The sequence below is a fragment of the Bos mutus genome, chromosome 15 (genome assembly GCF_027580195.1).
Source record: "Bos mutus isolate GX-2022 chromosome 15, NWIPB_WYAK_1.1, whole genome shotgun sequence".
NCBI classification, from domain to species: Eukaryota; Metazoa; Chordata; class Mammalia; order Artiodactyla; family Bovidae; genus Bos; species Bos mutus.
The window spans coordinates 8,444,153-8,467,587 of record NC_091631.1 but is presented as its reverse complement, the minus strand read 5'-3'; the positions used below and the strand labels follow the sequence as shown (position 1 = coordinate 8,467,587).

Here is a 23,435-nt window from a genome sequence, read left to right as displayed (position 1 = left end):
TGAGAAAGTTCCTGGGCAAAAAATCTTCAATTAAACTAGAGATCCTTTGGTCTATAAGGAAGGGCAATGTTAAAAGAGCATTAATGGGTTTACGTGGGTGTGTGTGTGTGTTTAGTCGCTCAGTCGTGTCCAGCTCTTTGCAGCCCTTTGGACAGTAGCCCACAAGGCTCCTCCATCCATGGGATTTTCCCAGCAAGAATACTGGAGTGGGTTGCCATTTCCTTCTCCAGGGGATCTTCCAGACCCAGGGATGGAACCAACGTCTCTTGCATCTCTGCATTGTAGGTGGATTCTTTACCTCTGAGCCACTAGGAAGGCCCTTATATGGATAAAGGCCCATTTTATTTAGATTTACTATTGTTGGAAGTTTTCCATTTTGTAAATGTAGAACTATCTGAAAATTGTGTACTGTCGCTTGGTTTTGTGATTTTTTTTTAATGTGCTTTAATGTTTTATTGTTTATTGTTCAGTCGCTAAGTCATGTCTGACCCTTTGTGGTCCCAAGAGCTTTAATGTTCAAGTGCCACAAAAGTCATCTGAAGACAGCTACTATTTAAAAAGATTAACAAATAGATATTTGTTGTTATTAAAATGTTGAAAAAAAAGAAAACTCAAAATAGGAAAAATAGTTAAAGCTAAGATTTCCATCACCACCTATTATCCACACCAAATACAGGATTCTCCTAATGGGTTAGTTCTCCTGTCATGGTTCCACAGACCCCTAGGTCTGGGATGGGTATCATCTCACACCACAAGGTGAATCTCAGCTTCCTATGTGGAATGTGGTTATGTGATCTTCCATCTACCTCTTAAATGTGATTTGAAAATTGCTTAAAGTTGGGAACTTTTAAATAACATCTTAGAAGCTATGATGTACTCTACAATGATAAATTGCAACTGCCCTTCCTCCATTTCAGCTGGCTGTTAGTTCTGTGTTAAGGCAAGATGGAAACTTGGGCTTCCTAGACTTAGATCCTCCATTTAGGGGTGATCTTTGCAAGAAGTTTCCAAGATTTGCTGTTGGGAGCTGCTGGGTATGGGAGATTCCCACAAAGGGCAAGAGTAATACTTGGCCAGGTTTTCTGTGGTCAGAATGAGCAGAATGTCTTATTCCAGAAAAGTAAATCTAGCTTTTGGACTGGATGGGTAAATAGCTATGTGAACACTGGCCTGGAATTCCTCACCCCATTTGCTGCTTCTGTCTTCGGTGGTCCATGGAATGAAAGTGGATTTGTTTTCTACACGTGTTGGAGCATGGTATGTCTCCTGAAGTCAACTCAGTTATTAAGTGTGTTGTCTTAGGCAGCTCACCAAACCTCTGTATTCATTTTGTCCTTTGTAAAATATGGAGCATAGTAATCGCTTATTTGTAGTACAAGAGTGGCTCTGAAACCTAATAAAATTAGAATATACTCAAGGGTATAAAGTACTATATGAGGGCTTCCCAGGTGGCTCAGTGGTGAAGAATGTGCCTGCCAAGCAGGAGATGTGAGTCCGATCCCTGGGTTGGGTAGATCCCCTGGAGAAGGAAATGGCAACCCACTCTAGTATTCTTGTCTGGAAAATTCCGTGGACAGACGAGCATGGCAGGCTATAGTCCATGGGGTCACAAAAGAGTAGGACATGACTTAGAGACTAAAAAATAACAACAACAATAATAAAACACTATATAGATATAGGATATTATTATCATAAGTAATAATTACAGACTTGCTGGAGAAATTGAGTGCCATAGTCCTTTGTGGTCTAAGTTATATGAAAGTTAACATATGTTCTTTGTAGACCACTTCAAAGTACACCAAAGAAATTATTCAGTCGTAAAGGGTTTTCTGTGGCATTGTGGATGCAGCCGATCTAATGGACAAGGAGCCCAGGACATCTAATCGAACTTGACTGGGAACATCTAGCAAAAGGGCCTAATGCTAGAACATCAGAGCCGGGCAGAAGTAGACAAGACCCGAGGAGGTCATTTCATCCCAGCCTCTAGCTCTGGTCAGGTCAATTCTTGAAACGTTCAAGGTAGAAAGACCTATTTTATTTTTCAGTTCAGTTCAGTTCAGTTGCTCAGTCGTGTCCGACTCTTTACAACCCCATGAATCGCAGCACGCCAGGCCTCCCTGTCCATCACCAACTCCTGGAGTTCACTGAGACTCACATCCATTGAGCCGGTGATGCCATCCAGCCATCTCATCCTCTGTCGTCCCCTTTTCCTCCTGCCTCCAATCCCTCCCAGCATCAGAGTCTTTTCCAATGAGTCAGCTCTTCACAAGAGGTGGCCAAAGTACTGGAGTTTCAGCTTTAACATCATTCCTTCCAAAGAAATCCCGGGGCTGATCTCCTTTAGAATGGACTGGTTGGATCTCCTTGCAATCCAAGGGGCTCTCAAGAGTCTTATCCAACACCATAGTTCAAAAGCATCAATTCTTCGGTGCTCAGTTTTCTTCACAGTCCAACTCTCACATCCATACATGACCACAGGAAAAAACCATAGCCTTGACTAGACGGACCTTTGTTGGCAAAGTAACGTCTCTGCTTTTCAATATGCTATCTAGGTTGGTCATAACTTTCCTTCCAAGGAGTAAGCGTCTTTTAATTTCATGGCTGCAGTCACCATCTGCAGTGATTTTGGAGCCCCAAAAATAAAGTCTGACACTGTTTCCACTGTTTCCCCGTCATTTCCCATGAAGTGATGGGACCAGATGCCGTGATCTTCGTTTTCTGAATGTTGAGCTTTAAGCCAACCTTTTTTCACTCTCCTCTTTCACTTTAATATTCCCAAAAGGGAGTTCTCAGAGTCTCTAACTTAATCTTAGTGAAGTTCTTCCTGATGTCTGACTACACCCATTATTGTTACAACTCAAGCACATTTCTGTAGACTAGGTACTTTGAAGGTATAGAGGACAATATATCTGCATCCTGATGGAATCTAACTCTGGGCACATCACTTCCAAAGCCACCCATCTCAGATGTTCTCTGAGTGGCATGGCTGGCTGAGGCTGCCATGTATGGACATGGAGTCAGTTATCACCATGCAGTTGTGGCTGGGTTTCACCAGGAGGACATGTGTTTCAACAAACAATAATCTTACCTCCTATCATAGGTCATTAGGGTTTATAAAACTCTCTCTCAAATATTAGTGCCTTTGGCTCTCACAACAAACTCAACTGTCACTGTCTCTGCTTTGAATATAAAGAAACTGATGCTTGAAGAGTTTGAATCAGATCTGTGTGTTTGTGGACTTCCCTGGTGGTAGAGTAGTTAAGAATCCACCTTGCAATTTAGGGATGTGGGTTCCATCCCTGGTCCAGGAACTAAGATCCCACGTGCCATGGAACAACTGAGCCCTCAATGAGCCCCAGCACTCTGGAGCCTGTGAGACAAAACTAAGACTTGATGCAGCCAAATCAATCAATAAAATCTTAAAAAAAGAAAAAAATTTCTGTGTTCATCCAGTAACAAGGATGAGAAGGCAGGACTCAAACACGGGACTTTTGTCTCCAAGTGCAGAACAGTAATCAGGGCTTTCTGGAGAATTTCCTCATGTCCCCAGTAATTCCGTAAACAAATTGGGCTAACCAGTGCTCTAGGCAAGAGAGGGAGTAAAACTGGGATCACCTATGACTTCTAAATTGAGGCCAGGCAATTAGTGCTCATTCTTATAGGGATAACTCCCTTCAGGGAATTACATGCACCTACATAACAATAGAATGTCTTGGAAACAATGCTTTCCAGCCACTGCCTTGGGAGTCAATGCGGATAGTGCTGCATGAGCTTGGGCAAATTATTTAATGTCTCCAGAAGGTGTCCTGTATCCATAGACAGGGAATTGCAATAGTCCCTACATCAGATGATTGTGTGGACATTAAATAAATTACTGTATGGAAAGCATTTGGCTCAGATGGGAATATGTTCAGTGTGTAGTGTGTATTATCTTAGTTATTATTGTGTTGAGACATTTTGTTTCACTCTCAAAATGTCCTGGAAGTCATATTGCTTCCTTGTGTGAATCCTTGGCCAGGAGAGTTCAGGGAATCATAGAGAGAAGAGTGATGGGAGTACTGGCACCTATATACTTTGTGTGTGTGTACATGTGTGAGTCCTGTGTAGCATATCCTGGTATAATAGGCCTGAGAGCCACCAATTAAACTAGAAAAATTTCCGAGAAGGTAGATGTCACAGATCGTTTTCTAATAGTCAAGCATTTTATTCATGTCAAAGCCCTTTACGCTCTGATTCAGAGCCCATGTGATTTTATTTAACTCTAATATATATATATTTTAACAAGCACTTACTCATTATGGGCTTTCCTTGTGGCCCAGCTGTAAAGAATCCACCTGCAATGCAGGAGACCTGGGTTCGATCCATGGGTTGGGAAGATCTCCTGGAGAAGGGAAAGGCTACCCACTCCAGTATTCTGGCCTGGAGAATCGCACGGACTGTATGGGGTCGCAAAGAGTCGGACATGACTGAGTGTTTCACTTCACTACTCATTATTTAACATGTGCCAGACCCTGGTTTAAGTGCCTTACAAATAATAACATCTTTGATTGTCATGACAAATATAGAAGGTAGTTCTATTAATATACCCACTTCCCAGCTGAGATAATTGAGGTGCAATCATATAAATGTAAATCCATCTATAAAATAATATAAAAAGCATAAAATAATTGAAGTTTATATATTTGCATAGTACTACATACTTTCTTCGGAGAAGGCAATGGCACCCCACACCAGTACTCTTGCCTGGAAAATCCCATGGACGGAGGAGCCTAGTGGGCTGCAATCCATGGGGTTGCTAAGAGTCAGACACGACTTCACTTTCACTTTTCACTTTCCTGCATTGGAGAAGGAAATGGCAACCCACTCCAGTGTTCTTGCTTGGAGAATCCCAGGGATGGGGGAGCCTGGTGGGCTGCCGTCTATGAGGTCGCACAGAGTCGGACACGACTGAAGTGACTTAGCAGCAGTAGCAGCACATACTTTCTTGATGGCTTTCATGTGCATTTCTTTTACAAATGATTCTTAAGTTTTTTAAAGCCTTTTAAACATTTTATTTATTTCCTTATTTTTGGCTGGGCCAGGTATTCATTGCTGGGCATGGACCTTCTCTAGCCGTGGCAGGTGGGGGCTACTCTCGTTGCAGTGTGCAGGCTTCTCGCTGCAGTGATTTCTCTTGCACAGGCTCTAAGTGTGTGGGCTCATTTGTGGTGCTTGGGTTTCACTGGCCTGCAGCGTGTGGAGTCTTCCCAGAGCAGGGATTGAACCTGTGAACCTTGCACTGGCAGGCAGATTCTTAACCACTGGACCTTCAGCGAAGTCCCTAGTGATTCTTAATTTTTGGTGATCCAATTTCCCAGCCCACTTCAGATTAGAAGCTGTGGGCTAGAAGTTGGAGGAAGGGTGGCATCGGTGGCAATAAGATGGAAAAGCTGATTTTGGGATAATAATTGATAGTGACAGGATGGAAAAAGCTGATTTTGAGATAACCAATAGAAAGACTATAAAATGCAGTCATGAGAACTCAAAGAGCACACTGGTTCAAGACTGTTTAATGTAGTGGAAACAAGCCCTACACATTTCAGTACGTCTTGAGTGCATAGCTCCTCTCTGGCCAGCAACAGGTTCACGCTGATGACTAGGCCATCAGGAAGATGTTCCTCTGAAAATGAAGGAACTATATATATATATTTTTAGCTTGTCAACATGTCTTTTTCAAATTGAGCTATAATTATCTTATAACATTATATTAGTTTCAGGTATACAGCATGACTCGATATATGTGTACTGTGAAATGATCACCTCAAGAAGTCTAGTTACTGTCCATCATCATATACTGAAGAATACTTTTTCTTATGATGAGAACTTTTAAGATCTGTTCTCTCAACAACTTTCTTTTTTTTTTTCTCTCAATAACTTTCAAACCTACAATACAATATTATTAACTATAATCATCAAACTGTACATTATATCCCCAGGACTTATTTACAGTTGACCCTTGAACGATGCAGGAGTTAGGGATGCCAGCCTTCTGTGTAGTTAAAAACTCATGTAATTTTACAGTCTGGCCTCTGTATCCGTAGGTCGACATCCATGGTTTCAAGCAACTGTGGATCGTCTGTGTGCTCAGTCGTGTCCAACCCTTGAAATCTCATGGACTGTAGCCTGCCAGGGTCCTCTGTCCATGGAATGTTCCATGTAAGAATACTGGAGTGGATTTCCATTTCCTACTCCAGGGGAGTCTTCCTGACCCGGGGATCAAACCTGCATCTCTTACATCTCCCACGTTGGCAGGTGAATTCTTTATCACTGAGCAACCTGGGCCCCTTGTGGATTGTTTAGTGATGTAGTATTCAGTATTGGATCCAAGGAAACTGCAAGGAGCTCCAACCAGTCCATCCTAAAGGAAATAAGTCCTGAATATTCATTGGAAGGGCTCATGCTGAAGCTGAAACTCCAATACTTCGGCCATCTGATGTGAAGAACTGACTCAATGGAAAAGACCCTGATGCTGGGAAAGATAGAAGGCAGGAGAGGGGGACGACAGAGGATAAGATGTTTGGATGGCATCACCGATTCTATGGACATGAGTTTGAGTAAGCTCCAGGAGTTGGTGATGGACAGGGAGGCCTGGCTTGCTGCAGTCCATGGAGTCGCAAAGAGTCGGACACAACTGAGTGACTGAACTGACCTAAAGTATTGGAAAAAAAAATCCATGTATAAGTGGATAAGCAGTTCAAACCCCTGTTGTTGAGGGTCAGTTGTATGTTATAACTGGCAGTTTCGGTCTTTTAACCACATTTACCCATTTTACTCCCCTCCTCATCTCTGTATCTATGAGTTAGATGTTGTTTGGATCCCGCGTGTAAGTGAGACCAAACATGATTTGTCTTTCTTTGTCTGGCTTATTTTGCCAGCACAACACCCTTTAGGTTCATCTGTGTTGTCCCAGATAGCAAGCTTTCCTTCTTTTTATGACTGGATTATCTCTGTCTGTCTCTCATTCTATTTCTGCTTTGCAAATAAGTTCATCTGTCTCATTTTTGTAGATTCCACATGTAAGGAATATTATACTGTATTTATTTTTCTCTTTCTGATTTACTTCACTCTGTATGGAAATCTCTAGGTCCATCCACGTCTCTGAAAACACACCATTTCATTTCTTTTTTATGACTGAGTAATATTCCATTGTATAGGAATCCATGTTCTTTATCCATTCCTCTGCCAATGGACATTTAGGTTTCTTCCCAGTCCTGACCACTATTTTCTTTGTAAAAATATTAGAAAGTACGCCTAATCAAAAAGAACTTATTAATAAAATCTAACACTCAGAGATAGCATCTTAGTGTATACAACTGTATATAGGTTTATTTTACAAAAACAAGCCTGTATATGGATTTTTCACTTAAACTATTGAGAACAGATTTTCATGTAACATCTACTCACATGTGTACTAAATCGTTTCAGTTGTCAATGCTTTGCGACGCTATGGACTGTAGCCTGCCAGGCTCCTCTGTCCACAGGATTCTCCAGGCAAGAATCCTGGAGTGGGTTGCTGTGCCTTTCTCCAGGGGATCTTCCTGACCCAGGGAATATGTACTCACTACAACATAATTTTAAATGGCTGAGTAGAACTCCAATACATGCATGTATCATGATGTATTAACAATCCCTTATTGTTGACAATTTCTCAGCCTAAAAATTTCGGGGCGGGGCTATTGTAGGTAATGTAGCAATGAATATATTTGCAGGTAAATTTTTGTGAACGTTCTTGACTAGTTCTTAGCCTAAATTATTGCCAAATTACCTTTCAGAAAAGTTGTCCCAGATAGTAAAGCACTTTGGAAGGCCTTGTATGAAGAGCAGTTGAAAAGAGAGTTAAAGAGGGGACGAGAGGGAGCTGCATAGATGGGTCTGCTCCAGTTAACCGGGAATGTCCTTTTATTGAGGAGTATCTCATTTCCAAATGAAATCATATACCTGAGGTCTTGTTTCCTAAGGCTTCAAAGAACATTTTTTTTTTTTTTGGTGTATTCTTTTTTTCTGCCTGCTCCAAACTCAACGTGTAGGAATTATTAGTGGACCAGAATTAAAAGCCTGGCTCAATGGTCTGTCTCTGCTGCATGCTGTGTGATACTGGGGAAATATTAAGAGTCCTCTGAGCTTCTCTTTCCTCCTCAGTGAAATGGGGATGATAGTATTCCACCTGTGGACTTCCTTGGTGGTCCAGCGGCTAGGGCTCTGTGTTCCCAGGGTGCAGGGTCTGGGCGCAATCCTTGGCCAGGAAACTAGATCCCACATGCCACAGCTAAGAGTTCACATGCCACATCTAAAGATCCCATGTTTTGCAACCAAGACCTGGCACAGCCAAATAAATAAATATAAAAAAAGAGTATCTCCCGTTACTGCCTCATGGGGCCTTCTGAGGTTTAAAAAGCTCAAAATAGGGATGATGTACATTCATTCTCTTTTCAAAACAGTGAAAACCTTTATGCATGCAAGCTATGATGGATGTGATTTAGGATATATTTAATGTCCTACACACCCTGTATCTCTGATCAAGGAAGGAGACCCCCCACCAACCTGACAAGGAGGCATGGGTTCTAATCCTAGATCTGACACCAAATAGCCCTGATGGTTTAAGCAAGTCACTTTCTCTTTCTGCAACTATTTCCCTATTTGTGAAATGAAGGGGTTATATTATATGACCAGCAAGATTTTGATCTGATCTTTATTAGTGACTCTGATTCAGAACAGGAATTATTAGTCCTATAAAGGAAACAAGATCCAGACAGATTAAACCTGTTACCGATGGTTACATAGTTTATATTTTCATCTGCTCCTTTCTGCAAGGCTTGTAGCAAGGAATAAAATGGGTGATTTTCCCCAGTTGTTACTAAGAAAAATTTGGAATATAGTTTTTCTAGCCCCTTTCCCTAAAGAATCCCTTTCTCATCGTCTTTTTCTCTTTTAGCCTCTTGGATTGCTCCATTGCTGTTTGGCAAGGTTGGTTCAGGTATAAAGGATTTAAAAAACGTAGTTGATGTCACAGGGACCCAGGATAAAACTGAGTTCCTTACTACATAATGAGATCTTTGAAACCAGGATTATCTTACAAATTTTCATATCCCCAGCATCTGACATAATGTTTGGTACATAATTGGTGATTAATGATAATTGTTACGAAAGGTAGGACAGTGAGCAGACAGGGCTCCAGGCAGTGTATAAGGTATCTGTCTTATAGTCAATTCTTGGTCTTAGACAACTAGCTCAGTAGGAGTCTTCTTTTTTTAACATTAAATTTTTTTTTTAATTTCTTTTACTCTTTTGGCTGTGCTGAGTCTCTGTGGCTTCGTGTGGACTCCTCACTGCAGCGGCTTCTCCTGTTCTGGAGTACGGGCTCTAGAGCTTGTGGGCTCATTAGTTGTGGTACACGGGCTTAGCTGTCCCGTGATATGTGGGATCTTCCCTGGCCAGGGGTCGAACCTGTGTCCCCTGCATTGACAGGCAGATTCTTAACCACTGGGCCACCAGGGAAGACTCACAGTAGGAGTCCCAGGAAGTACTTAGAAGGTTCAAGGAACTTAGGAAGAAGCTAGTGGAGACAGAGGTTGGGTTTGAAATCCTGGCTCTGACACTAGCTGAGTGCACTGAACCTCAGTTTCCTCGTATGTAAAAATAAAATAGAGGTAGTGTTGGCTCACTATCATGGTTACACATAGCACTGGGATATAGTGAGGGCTCATTACAGGAAAGGTCCTCTTCAAGAAAGAAGTGTTACAAGATACTTTGGGGCAAGCCATGAGCAGCAAGGGAGATCTTTGGGAAACTTTGTTCTTGGTCATCTTTTAACTGATGCCACCAAAAAAATGGTATTTTCTCCTCATTGCTACATCCACCAGTGGAATGTGTGCATGAACACACTGGTGAGTGCACCCACTCTTGGTCTCTCATGGATAAAATGATACCTGGAGAATATATAAGGTCTGCTAGAGGAACATGATGTTTTTCTTCCTGTGGGCATACTTTTAGCACTTAGGAGATAGCCACTTGACAGACAATTGAGCACATTTTCTTGGAAATTCATTAGGAAACTCCAGTGTTCCAAGAGTTTTAAATTTGTTCCTTCCTCAAACCCAGTATATTTGATTTTCTATTATCTGCATGCTGACTGCCTATTTGATCTGTAGTCTATCCGACCATGATTCCAGCCTATCTTCTTCCTGACACGCAAAATAACTCTAACAAAGACCTTGGATGCTGTACCTTTAATTGAATCTCTCCAGGAACATAGTTGTTGTAATATCATTTTTTAAAAGAGCAACAACAAAGAAAACAGTGCCACAAAGGTAATCTAGTTTAAAAATATATGTAGATGGGATTCCAAATAGTTTGTGTTATTCTGTGCTTCTGAATTACTCATCCCATAGGGGAAATCTCAATGTTTCTGTTTAGTCTCTAAGTTGTGTCTGACTCTTTTGCGACCGCATGGACTGTACCCTGCCAGGCTCCTCTGTCCATGGGATTTCCCAGGCAAGATTACTGGAGTTGCCATGCCTTCCTCCAGGGGATCTTCCCAATCCAGAAATAGAACCCGAGTCTCCTGCACTGCAGGCGGATTCTTCACTGCTGAGCCACCGGCAAATCTCATTACCCCCGTGGCAAATATTACCTATCCTGCCAGAGTCAGCTCAAATGACACTTCTTTAACAAAGACTTTTCTTCCCCCAACTCTAGAATGGTCAATAAGTTCTTGTTTGGAGCCAGTTTTATGGCAACTCCGAGACATTGATTTGTTTAGTAAGGGAATAAAATGTTATAATTAAGAATTTATTATATAGAATTTATGTTTGAGATGTGTGCATGCTCAGTCATGTCTGACTCTTTGCGACCCCATGGACTGTAACCCGCCAGGCTCCTCTGTCCATGGGATTTCCCAGGCAAGAATACTGGAGTGGGTTGCCATTTCCTCCTCCAAGTGATCTTCCTGACCCAGGGATCAAATACTTGTCTCTTGCATCTCCTGCGTTGGCAGGCTGCTTCTTTACCACTGCGCCACTTGGGAAGCCCTTACGTTTGAGTTATCAGTGGTTTACTTTGTTTTGTTTTAATCCTTCAGAACTGCAGACTCCCACATTGGCTGTGGAGCCTCACTGCTTCTGGCCTGGGAAGGATATAAATTCCTCAGTGATCAAAATAGCTCTGGTCAGGAGTAGGTGACAGCTGGGCTGCAGTCATCACTGGTCTTTGTTACCAACAGATCCTTCTAAATATTTGATAAATATAACTATCAAAAAATACTTTATTTGAGGTGACTGTTAAAAATAAGTTAATATTTGAAATTCCTCTCATATACCAACTTTTCCTTGTACACTCTTTCAAATTCTGACAACAATCATGAAGTGAAGTTTCAACATTTTAGGGATGAGAAACTGAGATTTAAAGAGGCTGAGTTACTTCCTCAAAGTCACCTATATATACTATAAAAAGTCATATATATATATATATATGTATATATATATATATACTATAGTATATACTGATTCTTAGTTAATTGTATGGCATCACTGAGTCCGGCTTGGGCTCATAGTAGGTTCGTACTAAATAGTGGTTATTATTATCATCAGTACATTTTAAAGGAATAAGCATAGATCTTCTAGAGAATTCCAAATCTCATGTTCTTTCCACTGTGCTGGGGTACTTCTATTGTCTTGTCTTTGTCTGACTTCTTTCTGGTTGAAAATAATGACAGAAAAAGATGGCTATTTTCTTGGTATTGGATGATATAATTCATAGGAAATGTACTTTGAAAACTGGAAATTTTAGGTATTAAAATTATAATTCTATCAATTAGTAAAATAGTATAATATTCAAATTTTAATTATTATTATTCATCTACTTCCATCATTATTAGATTGTAAGTCCTGCTGCATAGAAATCTTGTCTTACTCTTTGTGTCCACAGAACAATTAGTTATGTGAGGCTTAATAAATGTATCGTGCATAATGTGTTTGCATTTACTTGCCTGAAGAGGTAGATTGGGATCTGTGGACAAGTCTGGGTTTGGTCCAGGCTGATGGAGGGGTAAGCTGATCTAGTGTCAACTCAAGCAAGATATACAATATGACAGAGTAGAGCTCATTCATTCATTCTAAAAGGTATGTTGAGCATCTAATCCATGCCAGACACCACTCCAGACAAAGGGACAGCTGTGAACGAGGGTGAGAAAGTCAGGCAAAGGAAGCAGATAACATATAAGTAGTAAAATTACCCATTGCACTAAGGAGTGAAGAAAATAAAAATGACTAAAGTGAAAGAGAGTTTTTTAAAAGTAAGGCAGAAGATATATCTGCTTTAGATAGGGTGGTAGAAAGAGGCCTTGCTGAGACCTGGATGAAGAGAATAGATGAGCACGTCCAGATCTTAGAGGAGAGGGTCCCAGGAAAGGCCAAGGCTGTAAGGTGGAGACCTCACTGGCATACTTGCAGGAGAGTAAGCCCAGTGTAGCTGGAGTGTGGTGAACAAGATGAGACAAGGGCTGAAATGTGAGGTCCCAAAAGTAGTCAGGAGCCACATCGGTTAGGTCGTATTGTGTGTGTGCTCAGCCGCTCAGCCGTGTCTGACTCTTTTCAACACCATGGATTGTAGCCTGCTAGGCTTCTCTTGAGAGTCCCTTGGACTGCAAGGAGATCCAATCAGTCCATCCTAAAGGAGATCAGTCCTGGGTGTTCATTGGAAGGACTGATCCTGAAGCTGAAACTCCAATACTTTGGCCACCTGATGCGAAGAGCTGACTCATTTGAAAAGACCCTGATGCTGGGAAAGATTGAGGGCAGGAGGAGAAGGGGACGACAGAGGATGAGACGGCTGGATGGCATCACCGACTCGATGGATGTGAGTTTGAGTGAACCCTGGGAGTTGGTGATGGACAGGGAGGCCTGGCATGCTGCAATTCATGGGGTCTCAAAGAGTCGGACACGACTGAGCGACTGAACTGAACGGAGGCTTCTCTGTCCATGGAATTTTCCAGACAAGAATATTGGAATGGGTTGCCATTTCCTACTCTAGGGGATCTTTCTGACCCAGGGATCAAACCCACCTCTCTTGCATCTCCTGCATTGGCAGGTGGATTCTTTCCCACTGTACCACCTGGGAAGCCCTTAGGCCTCATGAGCCCCAGTTCAGGAATTGGGGTTTAATTCCAAGATCAGTGAGAGAGCCATTGGAGGGACTGAAGCAGAAGAATGACATGCTCTGACTTATTCTTAAAAATATCTCTTTGGTAACATATTCACAGGCTTAAAGAATGAACTTATGGTTGCCGGGTGGAAGGATGAGGGGAAGTACAGTTAGGGAGTTTGGGATCTACATGTACATACTGTTATATTTAAAATGAATAATCAGCAAGGACCAATTGTATAGCACAGGAAACTCTGCCCAATGTTATGTGGTAGCTTGGATAGGAGGGGAGTCTGAAGGAGAATGGGTACCTGTATATGTGTGGCTGAGTCCCTTTGCTGTCCACCTAAAACTATTACAACACTGTTAATCAGCTATACGCCAATATAAAATAAAATGTTTAAAAAGAATAATTTGGCTACTGGTAAATGGATTGAAGAAAGGCAAAAAGTAAACAGAAGACCAGTTAAAAGGCTGTGCTGTGCTTAGTTGCTCAGACATGTCCTACTCTTTGTGACCCCATGGACTGTAGCCCACCAGGCTCCTCTGTCCATGGGGATTCTCCAGGCAAGAATACTGGAGTGGGTAGCCGATCCTGTCTCCAGGGGATCTTCCCAACCCAGGAATCGAACTGGAGTCTCCTGCATTGCAGGTAGATTCTTTACCAGCTGAGCTATCCAGGAAGCCCAATTAAAAGGCTATTGCAGGGGAGTTCCCTGACAGTTCATTGCTTAGGACTCTGAGCTCTCACTGTGAAGGGCCTAGGGTTCAATCCCTGGTCAGGGAACTAAGAAACCACAAGCCACACAGCCAAAAGAGAAAATAAAAAAGCTCCTGCAGGTGAGAGAGAACAATGGGAGATGCTGAGAAGTGGATGCATAGTGGGGTTTAGGCTCTCGGTGCTCCCAGGAACCTGGAATGTAACACACCCCTGTACCTTCATTTCCTCTGGGGCTGGAAGCTTAATGAACACATTTTTGCCTATTCAGGACGAAAATTGGAATCTTAGAGTTGGAAATGATTACCTTTCCCATTTTACAGATGAAGATATAGAGGCAAAGATGAGGTGTAGTGACTGGTCAAAGTCACAGTTTCTCACTGGCAAATCCATCAACAGGCCACTTCTCTCCCAGAGTTCTTTCCTTGGCAGAAAGCCACTCCTCCATAGCAGCGTTCGCTGCCTTTGTTTTGACAGAAAGCCTAAAAGGTCGGGCCCAGAATATTAGGGGGATTTCCTGTGAGTTGTCTAGATGGTTATGTGGTTTGCTGACTGGTGACACTGTCAAAAATATGACTGGGCCTGATCCTTGTTTCTAGTACAGATGTCACCCACGAATAAAAACAGTTTTGCTTCTTCTTTTTTTTTTCCCCCTAAACGCTATTTTGTCTCTTTTTCATTTTTCTTTGTTGCCCTGACTAGGACATTCAGTACAATGTTGAGAAACGGTGAAAGCACGCAGTCTTGCCTTGTTCCAGACTTAATGCTCTGGGGGAGGTTAGTTGTAGGTTATTCATAGTTGTCTTGTATCGGGTTAAAGAAGTTCTCTTCACTCCTGGTTCACTAAAATTGATGTTTTTTAAAATTTTCTTTTTCCTGAATGGTCATTTGAAGTTCTTCTTCTACATATGTGAACATGATTGTGTCCCTGTTCTTTATTTTGTAGATGTGATAAATTACATTGAACTTTAATATTAAACCAATATTGCACTCCTGGAGTAAACTCTCCCTGATCATGATACATTACCATTTTTATGTATTATCGGATTTGGTTTGCTAATATTCTTTTTTTTTAATTAATTAATTTATTTGGCTGTACCGGGTCTTAGTTGCAGCATGTGGAATCTTTAGTTGTGCGTATGGGATCCAGTTCCCCGATCAAGGATTGAACCCAGGCCCCCACGTGGGAGTGTGGAGTCTTAGCCACCGGACCACCAGGGAAGTCACTGATTTGCTAATATTCTGTTAAATACTTTGCCTATGGTCTCGAGAGATATTAATTATAACTTTCTTTTTGTATAATGTCCTTGGCTATTATTATAGGGGCATTATAATGCCTCATAAAGTAAATTTGGATATATTTTCTCAAAAAATTTATACAAAATTGATATTATATTTCTTACTCATATTTGGATGATATTTACCAGTGAAACTATCACAGACTGGAATTTCCTTTACAGAAGATTCTTAATTCCTTCCCCATAGGTAAAGATATAGGATTATTTGGGTTTTCTATTTCTTCTTATATCAGTATGTAGGACACAAATTCTGTTTCAACTAAATTCTCAAATTTATTGACATAAAGGTGTTCATAATAACCTTTTATTATCCTTTTAAAGTTTGAAAGGTTGGTGGTGACACCCCTTTCTATTCTTTATATTGTTCATTTGTATTTTCTCTCTTTTTCTTTATCAATCTACCTAGAAATATGTTACCGTTATTGATCTTTCTCAAAGAATCAGTGTTTGATATTGAGATTGTTTTTCTATTTTATTGATTTATGTTCTTTATTATTATTTTTTATTACTACATATTTTGGCTTTGTTTCCTCTTTTTCTAGATTCTTGCATTGTTTATGTAAAATCTGTCCTCTTCTAATTGAAGTATGTAATACCCTGAGTACTATGTTGGCTGCATCCTACAATTTTTCTGATGTGATTTTTAAAAGTATTATTTATTTCAAATTCAACCTGGGGATAGTTTACATCTCTTTTTAAAAATTTTTATGTATTTATTTACTTTTGGTTCTCTTGGGTGTTCTTTGCTGTGAGGGCTTTTTTCTAATTGCGGCAGGTGGGGGCTACTCTAGTTGCAGTGAGACCTCTTCTCACTGCAGTGCTTTCTTTTGTTACGGAGCATGGACTCTAGGGCGCTCAGGCTTCAGAAGTTGTGGTGCACAGGCTCGATAGCTGTGGCTTCAGAAGTTGTGGTGCACAGGTTCTGTCGTTGTGGCCGAGGGCTTAGATGCTCTGCAACGTGTGGGATCTTCCTGGCCCAGGGATCAAACCCATGTCTCCTGCATTGGCAGATAGATTCCCTACTGCTGAGTCTCCAGGGAAGCCCTACATCTCTTTCTGTTAATGATTTATAATTCAATTCTTTTGTGATCAAATAACATGCCATATAGCTTCAATCCTTTGAAAGTCACTGAAAATGGTTTTATGATCCTGCCATTGCTCTGGGCTTAGTTGCTCAGTCGTGTCCAACTCTTGCGACCCCATGGACTATAGCCAGCCAGGCTTCTCTGTCCATGGGATTCTCCAGGCAAGAATACTGGAGTGGGTTGCCATGCCCTTCTGCAGGGGATCTTTCCAACCCAGGGATCAAACCCAGGTCCTCCACATTGCAGGAGAATTCTTCACTGTCTGAACCACCAGGGAAGTCCTTTATGACCCTATATATGTTTTATCTTGGTGAGCATTTCCTGTGTACTTGAAAAAAAAAGTGTATTCTGCAATTGTTGGGTATAATTTTCAATGTGTTAATTAAATTAAGTTGTTGATAGTACTGTTCCAAATCTTATATTCTCACTAATATTTTTGTCTGCTTGTTTTATCAGTTACTGAGACAGAAGAGTTAACATCCAGCAATAATTGTGAATTTGTTTATTTCTCCCCTTAGTTCTGCTTTGCTTTCTTATGATTAGTGTTTATGCATTGTATCTTTTGCCATTTTAAATTTTTAATTCATCTGTTTATGTTTAAAGTACATCTCTTTAGCATAAAATTAGATCTTGTTTTCTTATGCAATTTGATAAGTGCCTTTAATTAGAGTACTTAATAAATTTACATTTAACACAATTGTTAATATAGTTGGATTTATGGCTCAGTGGGTAAAGGGTCTGCCAGCAGTGTAGGAGACACAGGAGACTTGGGTTTGATCCCTGGGTTGGGAGGAGGAAATGGCAACCCACTCCAGCATTCTTGCTTGGAAAATTCCATAGACTAAGGAGCCTGGCAGGCTACAGTCCATGGGGTCAAAAAGAGTCGGACACAGCTGAGCACATGGCACATAAGTCTACAATCTTATTTTCTATTTGTCCCACCTGTCTTTGTTCCTTTTTTTCCTCCTTCTTTTGTAATAATTTAGTATTATGTAGCACTGTTTTATCTCCTCTATTAGCCTTTCACTATATTTGTTTTTTTTCTGGTTGATCTAGGAAGTATTATTTACATTCTTAACTTATCATAACCTTCCATGAATTAATATGCTGCCACTTTGTATATAAGAATCTTGCAATGTGGTATTTTCATATATTTTACTTCTACATATATTATAAACTGTACTTTTACACAATTACTTTTTAGGCAATTATACAGTTAGGAAAATAAAAATAATTATATTTACCCACATATATAATGATGCTCTTCACTCCTTTGTCTATGCAATTCTTCAGCACAAAGAACTTCCTTTAATATTTTTTATAGTGCATGTCTATCAGCAGTGACTTATCTCAATTTTTATCTTAAGAAAAGGCTTTATTTTTGCCTTCACATTTTAAAGGAGATAGGATTCCTAATTGGCAAATTTTTCTTTCAGCATTTTAAACATATTCTTCCATTGTCTTCCAGCTTTCATTGTTTCTGATGAGAAGTCAGTACTTAAAAATTTTATTTTTCTGTATATGATTGCCTGGCTATTTAACTTTTTTTCTATTTATTTTTGTCTCAGCAATATAACTATAATATGTCTAGGTATAGATTTGATCTTGTTTTTTCTTCTTGAGATTAATTACATTTCTAGGATCTATGGGTTAATGTTTTTCATCAAATAAGGGGGAGAAGTTGGTCATTGGGTCTTCAGATAATTTCTATGACTCAGTCTCAATTTTCTTTCCTTCTAGGACTCCAGTTACACCTGTACTAGACCATTTTATATTGTCCCTCATATCCCTAGGATCTGTTCATTTTTTTCAATCTTTTCACTTTCTGTGCTTCAAGTTCTTTGATCTCTTCTTCGGCAACATCCAATCTGCTGTTTAGGTCATTTGGTAAAATTTTAATTTCAGATATAATAATTTTTACACATAGAATTTCCATTTGGTCCTTTTTATAGTTTGTATTTCTATATGGAGATTTCTTCTGTTCACCTGTTATGTCTAGTTTTCACCTAAGGTTCTTACTATGTTTTAAAATTCTTGTCTACTAATTCCATTATCTGTGTTATCTCTGGGTCTGTTTCTTTTGACTATTTTTTCACCTTAGTTCTAGATCACAGTTTTCTGTTTCTTTACTTAGCTAGTGATTTTTTTTTCATAGTATATTGGAAATTGTGGATTTTACAATGTTGCAAGTGGTTTGCTTTTCTTTTTTTGAAGAGTGTTGACTTTTGTTCTGTCAGGTAGCTAATTTAGTCACAGATTAGCTTGATCCTTTTGAGATTTGCTTTAATGTTGGGTATAGAGTAACTCTTATTCTGTAGCTAGAATAGACCTACTCCTACCTCTTTGCCCTTCTAAGATCTCAAAGGAATGCCCAGTGTGTATAGCGAAGTCATCCTATTCTGATTTGTCAGACCTCCAATGTCTCCAAGCCCTGTGCAATATCTGGAATCTTTGCATTGGGGCTCACAGTTTCTTAATCATTATTCTCTGCCATGGCTTGCAGAGTCTTTTCTATGCATACATAATTTAGTCTCCAGTAAAAGATTCAAGGAGACTTTTATGCAGAGTTATCAGAGTTACTGCTCTATATACAGCCCCTTTCTCTCTGGTATGCAACACACAAATTTCAGCCACCTAAGCAAACCTGAACTTCAGTTATCCCATCAGATCAGTGAGATCATTGTGCTTTGATTAAGTTAACCCTTCCTGCACCACATCCAGAAGGTTCTTTCTCGGAAGGAAGCTGAAGGTGATTATGCAACTGACATCATGTGTTTTCCTTTTCTCAGTGATCACACTTGTCCTCTGATTGTTGTCTAGAGTGTGAACACTTCTATTTCAGTTTTATATTTTTTTTATAGCAGAACTAGTTTAGTACAAATTCACCCATAATGACTGAAAATGAAAGTCTCTAGTACCATGGAGTGGTTCACATTCAATTGTTCATACCCCTCCATCTTACATGACTCTAATTTTGTTCATTTGTTTGTTTAGTGGAGGTATAATGGATTTACAATATTTTGTTGGTTTCAGGTATGTAGCAGTGATTTGGTTACTTTTTTTCCAGATTCCTTTATATTATAGGTTATTACAAAATATTAAATATAGTTCCCTGCTAAATAGTAAATCCTTGCTGTTTATATATTTTGTATATAGTGGTGTGTATCTGTTAATCCCATACTCTTAACTTATCCCTCCCCCACCTTTGCCCTTTGGTAGTTATAAGTTTGTCTTCTATGTTTGGAGTCTATTTCTGTTTTGTAAGTAAACTCATTTGTATTATTTTTTAGATTCCATACATAAGTGATATCATATACTATTTGTTATTCTCTCTCTGACTTACTTCACTCAGTATGATAATCTCTAGGTCCATTCATATTGCTGCAAATGGCAATATTCCATTCTTTTTTTATGACTGAGTAGTGTTGCATTGAATAAATATACTACATCTTCTTTATCCATTCATCTGTTGATGGATACTCAGGTTGCTTCCATGTCTTGGCAACTGTCAATAGTGCTGTTATGACTACTGGTGTGCATGTAGTCTTGTCAAATTAGAATTTTTGTCTGTTCCAGATATATGCCCAGGAGTAGGATTACTGGATTGTATGGTAGCTCTATTTTTAGTTGTTTTTTTTTTTAGTTTTTTTTTTTTAAGGAACCTCCATACTGTTCTCCATAGTAGCTGCACCAATTTACATTCCACCAACAGTGTAGGAGAGTCTCTTTTCTCCACACCCACTCTAGCATTTATTATTTCCAGACTTTGGGGGAATGGCCATTCTGACCTGTGTGAAGTGGCACTTCATTATAGTTTTGATTTACATTTGTCTAATAATTAGTGATTATTGTAGATGGCTCTAGTACTTTTGAGAAATGGGATATCTCTGAAAAGGCATGTGAGACTACATATATTTTACAGACAGAGAGCATGGCCAAGGTGATATGTGAAATTCAAGATGGTGTTTACAAACTCTGGTATAATGTTTTTCCTGTAAGTGTGGTTGTGTGATTTTGTATATTCATGTGTGAGAAAGGAAGAGTGAGAGAAGATGAGTATTAGAAGGGGTAAAGAGAGATCAAGTAAATATAAAAGTACGGAGGACACACTGGGAGGGTCCAAACCTTTATATTTAAAAAATGATACTCAACATTGGGATTTCCCTCGTGGTCCAGTGGTTACAGTCCTGAGCTTTCACTGCAGGGGACATGGGTTCAATCCCTGCTTGGGGAGCTAAGATCCTAGAGGCCATGCAGTCGAAAAACAATACTTAGCATGAAAGTGATTTAAAACGTAAACCAAATTTAACTCTTGTCATATTAGCTAAAATTTTGACTGCCTTGTTCTAAGTGCTTCTCATATTTTAACTTAATTAATCTGCACAACAACCCTTTGTGGTAGGTGCTTGTATTAGCCTCATTTTACAGACTGGAAAACTGAGAAGCAGAGACATGGCATAACTTTCCCAGGGTTTGTTGTTGTTCAGTCGCTCAGTCGTGTCCAACTCTTTGCAACCCCATGAACTGCAACACACCAGGCTTCCCTGTCTTTCACCATTTCCCGGAGCTTGCTCAAACTCATGCCCATTGAGTCGATGACGCCATCCAACCATTTCATCCTCTGTCACTCCCTTCTTCTGCCCTCAATCTTTCCCAGCATCAGGGTCTTTTCCAGTGAGTCAACTCTTCGCATCAGGTGGGCAAAGTGTTGGAGCTTCAGCTTCAGCATCAGTCCTTCCGATAAATATTCAGAGTAATTTCCTTTAGAATTGACTGGTTTGATCTCCATGCTGTCCAAGAGATTCTCAGGAATCTTATCCAGCACCATAGTTCAAAAGCATCAATTCCTCGGCATTCAGTCTTCTTTATGGTCCAACTCTCATCCGTATATGACTACTGGAAAAACCATGCCTTTGACTATGTGGCCCTTTATCAGCATGGTGAAGTTTCTGCTTTTTAATACTCTGACTAGGTTTGTCATAGCTTTTCTTCCAAGGAGCAAGTGTCTTTAATTTCATGGCTGCAGTCACCATCCTCAGTGATTTTGGATCCCAAGAAAATAAAGTCTGTCACTGTTTCCATTTTTTCCCTATCTATTTGCTCAAGGTTACAAAGTTAATAGATAGGAATTAGGGCTTGATCTCAGGTGGTCTACATCCAAAACTCTACCTTTTTAACCTGTGCATGCCTTCAGAACAGAGAAAGATCTTATTACTCTTTCTTTCCCTTTCCTAATTTTTCTGTCCCCATATTTTAAAAGGGTTTCCCTTTCGGCTCAGCTGGAAAAGAATCTGCCTGCAATGCGGGAGACCTGGGTTCGATCCCTGGGTTGGGAAGATCCCCTGGGGAAGGGAAAGACTACCCACTCCAGTATTCTGGCCTGGAAAACTCCATGGACTTTATATAGTCCATGGGCTTGCAAAGAGTTGGATACAACTGAGCAACTCTCACTTTTATACTTAAAAAAAATTCCACGTTACGTTTTGGTGAGGTTTAAAAACCTAACTGGGATTTGGTGCTGGTGAGAGGTGCTTGACAATTGAAGAGCCCAGCATTCTGTTGGTCCAGATTTTTCACTTCTTAACTTCTTCTATTTCATCAGTTTCAGTAACCAATATTTGTTTTGGTATTTAAGTGACCTTCAAGTGCAGACAAAAGTTGATGAGTGACTCAAGGAGATTTTCGGTGCCTATCTTCTTAATCTGGACTGCTCGAGAGACCAGCTGACAGTTGTGATGACCCATTTTTCTTGATGTCATAGGAAGTTGTTGGGAAAAAAAAAATCATGTCCCTAAATCATCCGTAATTCACATCGGGAGACTGACTGTTTCTGCTTCTGACAAGGAAGGGTACGCCGGGATCCTGATCGAGACTAGCAGCTGAATTGCGCTAGGATTTTTGTTTCCACTTCTCTACCTGCCAGTTGCTATCTCCCTGGGATGAGTTCTTCCTGTGATCTTTGAGATTTCAAGAAGGAAATGGATAGCAGATTGCAGGCTATTATTACGGCAAGATCATTTCTCTTTGGCCACCAAACAGTTGTTCCCTGAGTCACTGAACCACTCTGTTCAGTGTCTGTCAAACTCAACTGCCTTTGAAATTTAGAGGAGAAAGTCTGTGTGTGCCAAAACCAAGGCCCTGAGTCACCCAGCACCCCGCAGGAAGACAGCAATGAATCGGGTTGGAAGTAGTGCCAGGAACCACACCTTGCAGTTAGTGTGGACCTACATGGGCCTATTCCACAGACATCTTTCCAGACATAAAATCTCATGTCCTCGCAGATAGGAGGTACCACTGTCTATTCTCTCTGCTGTCTGCAAGGTTCCTCATTAGTGAATCATCTCCCTAAGTAGCTTTTAACATGGATTGAGCCAGGTACCAGGGAGATCATATTTTGAAATGTCTAAGGAAACAGCATTAGACATTATAGTTTATGAAACAAAACAGAGGGAGTTTGTATTGGGAAACATAACCTCTTATTTACTAGGAAGACCTGAATTTGGACAGATCTACCTGGGCCCATTTGAAAACCAGAAAACTACTGTCCTTTTTCTCTTGTCAACTAGAATTCTGCAATTATTCTATATAATTGTTATTTTTCTTTTCTTTTTGGAAGGAGTCTCCTGCTGAAGAAAGAATCTAAAGAGATGCCTAAGTTCCAGGGGATTTTCCTCTAAGACTAATAACATCAAGATAGCTTTGATTTTATTTATTTATATTCATTTTTTTTTCCACAAGAGAAATATATATCATCTTCAGAGATCTTGGGTTAGAATTTTTTATTTCACTTTTGCTGGTTGAAGATGAATCTCAAACCCTGATGCTGTATTTTTGTTTATTTCATGAAGAATTTCAGATGGTGCTTGACAACTGATACCTCCTATAAAATCAACAAATACTGTTTTACACTATGTCTATTAAAGATATCTTCCAAGTGTCATTTCACCAAGTAAAGAATTTGAACCACCTCACACTATACATTTTTGGTTAAATATTTGAGAGCTATTATTTTGAAAGTCACCCATAGTAATTAATAGCCAAGTCAAAAGAATTAAAATTTTGGGTCTGTTTCTACATTTATACTCCATCTTCTCCCTCTTTAAGTTCTCCTGGAAACAAAACAGAGTATCCCTCTTCCAGCAAACCACTTTTAAAATT

At 40.0% G+C, this 23,435-nt stretch overlaps 1 long non-coding RNA gene across 1 annotated transcript in view; it reads left to right on the top strand.

Moving 5' to 3' along the window:
• Window positions 1-23,164, top strand: part of LOC138990940 (uncharacterized) — a 76,604-nt gene extending 53,440 nt beyond the window's left edge. The window contains exon 3 of the long non-coding RNA XR_011466974.1: window positions 22,894-23,164. This is a non-coding gene — a long non-coding RNA (uncharacterized lncRNA). The remainder of the gene's footprint in view (window positions 1-22,893) is intronic.
• Window positions 23,165-23,435: the final 271 nt, after the last annotated feature.